Below are 4,462 nucleotides of genomic sequence, written 5' to 3'. Positions count from 1 at the left end.
GGCCCAGGTGAAAATTCCAGTTAATACCTGTTGAGCTGGTTTTAACAGGTACCTGTTGCAACTGGTATTTGGTGACAGGTAATAACAGGTATTAAATGGTATTAACGGGTGTTAACTGGTATTGACAGGTTTTAACTGGTATTAACACGTTTCAACTGTTTTCAACAGGCATAACAGTTTTTAACTGGTATTAACAGGTTTCAACTGTTTTCAACAAGTTTCAACAGGCACAACAGCTTTTAACTGGCATGAACAGGTATTAACTGGTAATAACAGGTTTCAACTGTTTTCAACAGGGGCAACAGCTATTAACTGGTAATAACATACTGTATGAACTGGTTTCAACTGTTTTCAACAGGGGTAACAGGTTTTAACTGGTTCTGTTATCAACATGTCTTTACTGGTATTGAAAACGTTTCAACAGGTAAGAACATGTATGGAAGGTTTTAAGCTGGTTATAACAGTAGGATTTTCCACAGGTTCAATTGTTTTCAACAAGTTATCTGGTGAAAACAGGTGGCGATGAATTTCAACAGGTTTAAAATTACTCTTTACAGTTGCACATGATGTAGGTCTAACACTTAACAAGCAAGTTAAGGCGAGGGAGAACTTCCAGCAGATGGAGTAAAAAGCACTGTTAACAAATATCTGAAAATATCATTTTATTCCAACAAAGTTAAGACAAGTTAATGGATCAAACATGAATGGCAAAAGTATAGTACTGCACAATAATGCAAAGTTGAGGGCAATGAAAAAGAAAACATAAATTTGGAGTCTAACAAGAAAGCAAACTTCTGAAGTAAACGCTTTCATATTACACATTAAAAACTTACATATAATATGAAATACCAACTAAATATGTTCATTAAAACAATGATTTCATGTATTGCTGTGGCAATTAAGAAAGGAAACTCTATCTGTTAAAACAATATAAAGGTTATTTTTTTATCAATCATTATATCAAAATAAAAGTTATAGCTGAATAGATAAAAGTTATTCAAGAGTAAGCATTACCAAACTATGTAGTCTGCAATTCTGCATGCTAGGCAGACAATAATAATAGCTAGTCAGACAGTAACCTTTTTGAAAGGAATTCATTCTTAAATTGGCTACCAATCAGATCTTAAAAAACAATATTTACCTACAAAGCATGTATTTGTAATGCATATTTATACTGAACACATATGTGACGACAATATACTGTCTATTCTGGAGTTTGAATAAAAATATGAATACTGTTTAATGGCATTTGTACATACTGATTACTAGAAATGTTAGTTCTTTAAAAAAAAGGCAAAAGTGGAAAGATGACTTTGCCAAGTGAAAGTCAACATCAGTCTATAGTAGTCATGGTTAAACCACTTTCAAGAAAAAACTGTCCAGAAGATCTCCATTGAAAACTTAAGTTGTAATTAACAGCAACATACTTTCCATTTCCTGAATTTAATTAAAAACTAAATACCATATAATGGCAAACAATAACTGTTAAAAACATAATGATAAATATGGGTTTAATCCTACTTTGAAAAAAGAACTGTCTGGAAAAATTCCTCTGAAATGTTAACTTGTCAGTGACAGCAATATGCTGTCAGTTTGAATAAAACTAAAGACTGTTTAATGGTAAGCAATAACCATTGACAAAAATAATATGATACTAATGTTTTAAGGCCTTCTTTGTTTTACGATTGATGTCAGCTTCTCGGATATGTATTTGCTGAACCTTGTAGCTTCCTCAGTAAACTGCAGCTTTCTTTCAAACGTTCCACGAATTGTGCTGCAAGAAACAAAGCGTATGAACACTTAAGAATTGACTTATCATGATTAACAGTAACAGTGTGGTCCTAAAACTAAACAAACTCTCTTGCATTGCTAGATGAGTGCTTTCATGGAAAGTTAAGGTCAAACTTTCCTATGGTTTAGAATGTCTCACGATATTTATATCTGTTGGTATCCAACCTGAATGGACTAGCAATCACAGTCTAACCAAGAACATTCTTTTAGAATTTGGGATTGCTCAATCTTTTGGTTGGAAAAACTACACCACTATGGTAGTTTGATTGTAGGCTTCCTGTCAGAACTCAAAGGCAATTAAGAACCAACCAAAATGATATCAGTTGTTAACTCATGATACTGGAATGCATAATCCTACTGATAAATAGTTCTGTCAGTGTTAAAAAATTACTTACTCCTGAAAAACAGCTTATTCAGTAAATTATATTGTACACTTGTGTACTAAGTCATGAGCTTGTAATATAAATGGTTACTTGTTTGAAAGCTATTCATAATCACTAACCTTCCATAGCATTAACCTTCACGGGAGACAACAGCGGTTTTGCATCTCTGTCACTGTTGAATCTTGTGCAAGCATTCCCAACGACTTTCGTTTTCAAAGTGTTGGTACCCCAAATCAACACCAGTAAAGTCTTCACGAACATAGAGTGTTTCTCTTTACTACAAATGGCCTCCCACTTGTCTTCAGGAAGCCCAAAATCTGCACCAATATTGCCCTGTGAACAGAAAATATGATATACCTGTAAGCATATATACAGATATAGCACATGATAACTCACATTATCATAAACATACATTTACATTAAAATTAAGCCAGGAATAGCAGCTTTACCAAATAATTACTAGCTTTGCACTATAACACCAAGTTATTTTTCAAAGCTTAATAACCATGTTTATAATTATCCCAAATCAGTAAAAAAAAAATTGGCCAAACTTATGACGCTTGTACGTAAATGATGTACCAGACTGTTTTTTTTTTATATTATATATAAACAGGTTATGAAAAGTATTTAAATAATATCATTACACATTTGGGTACAATAGTTAAACTCACCCTTCCATCTTTTTTCTCTATGGCACTTGTTCCTTTGCTTTTTGGACTCTCGGATAAACACTTAATATCATCTTACACCATTATGTCTTTAAGCCATATACGTTCTCCTCTCCTGTTTTTGCCTCTACACTGGTGTCGTACATCACAAGAAACCTCACCTGGATATTTGGTTTTTCAATTCTTCCTGGAAAAAGGAAATAGCAAAGCAGCAGTAGTGATCATTTGAAAAAAAAATGAAATAAAGTTGTCACCACAAAGTGATGTGAGATTTGCTTCCACAATAGTCTAAAAAAAGAATCCCAAAGTTTGAAGCAGACTGTATAAAGCTGAACATTTGAACCAGAGTGTCATCATCATTGCAACCAGAATCAAATGCCCAGACTACAGAGATAATAAAACATGGGCTAAATCTTTGTTTGTTTTTAAGATCTAAAAATACAAGATTTTAGAAACACAAATGCACTGAGCCAACTTATTTATAGGCCTAATTGTTTTAAGTTATTTTGCTTGCTCACTTAACAAGTCTATTTAGACCTAGGCTAGAGAAGAAACAGTTCTTTGTCACACTAAGTTAGTTTGTCTTTCAGCCGTTTTTTTAGTCTTACTAGTAGTAGTACTAAAGTATATAATACCGGTGACTAGCCAACATAATTTGTTCAGCCTACTGTAACAGTAAGTTTGAAGGTCTATCCTTGTTTTATTCAATATCACATAGCCTACCCATTTAGATTCACATGGGAAATTCAAGAAATCTTTACCAAATGAGTGTAGACCTAAGCTTCAACTATTGAAACTCAGTCCCAGCATTTGTTTGGAAATAAATTAGAAGATTATGTGCGACTGTTCAATCTAGCCCAATACACACATAACACATTGTTAATTGGTGTTTAGAATGCACAGTTTAGTGTTGAGAATGCACTGCAGTACTCAATAGAAAACCTAGGCTACTCACTGTCATTGCACTTGTGTATTGCGAAAGGCTAGCCTAACAACGGTCACAAAACCGCGTAGCGTAATGCTAATCATAATACTACTTTGTGCCAGTGCCTAACAATTAACGTTAGTTTTACCTCCAAGTTTAAGGAACAACATGTAGGCCGATGGTGGCGGTTAATACTTCCATTCTTATATAGATCTTCTTGGGTGATTAACAGTTGAAAGTTGCTTAGAGTGATCGTATTCAACCATACCAAGCAATGCTTACGCTATGCAATGCAAGTTGCCGTTGCTCCTCGGTTTCGAAATTGAATATGGTGTTGAAGTCAAAGTTCAACTTAAACCTCGTAGAAAATGTGATTATCAAAAAAATTGAAAAAATTGTCTTTGGCCTCCTAATTTGAGAGTTTTATGTCAATGAAAATTACAAATATCATTAATTGATATCAAAAATTTAAAACAACAGTAAATAAGAAAGGATTAAATCATAATACAATTTAAACATTAATTATTTTTATCTTGATCTTGACTTGGCAATATGCGTCTTAATTTCTTAGACTATGAATCACTGATCTAAATATAGATGCGAACTCGTCTCAATCTTTTGATGTATTTCTATGCTACGTATTCATATACTATCTGGAAGAACTCTCTCATAAATGTAATATGTGAATTTTTCAT

At 33.3% G+C, this 4,462-nt stretch overlaps 1 long non-coding RNA gene across 1 annotated transcript; it reads right to left on the bottom strand.

Moving 5' to 3' along the window:
- Nucleotides 1-649: 649 nt before the first annotated feature.
- On the bottom strand, nt 650-4,057 carry LOC139976923 (uncharacterized). The gene is made up of 4 exons (XR_011796319.1): nt 3,916-4,057; nt 2,846-3,029; nt 2,294-2,507; nt 650-1,774 (listed from the first exon to the last, which is right to left on the bottom strand). It is a non-coding gene; the product is annotated as an uncharacterized lncRNA (long non-coding RNA).
- Between the last annotated feature and the right edge of the window lie 405 nt (nt 4,058-4,462).

This window comes from Apostichopus japonicus, chromosome 12, assembly GCF_037975245.1.
Source record: "Apostichopus japonicus isolate 1M-3 chromosome 12, ASM3797524v1, whole genome shotgun sequence".
Taxonomy (NCBI): Eukaryota; Metazoa; Echinodermata; class Holothuroidea; order Aspidochirotida; family Stichopodidae; genus Apostichopus; species Apostichopus japonicus.
This window is presented reverse-complemented; position numbering and strand designations above follow the sequence as displayed.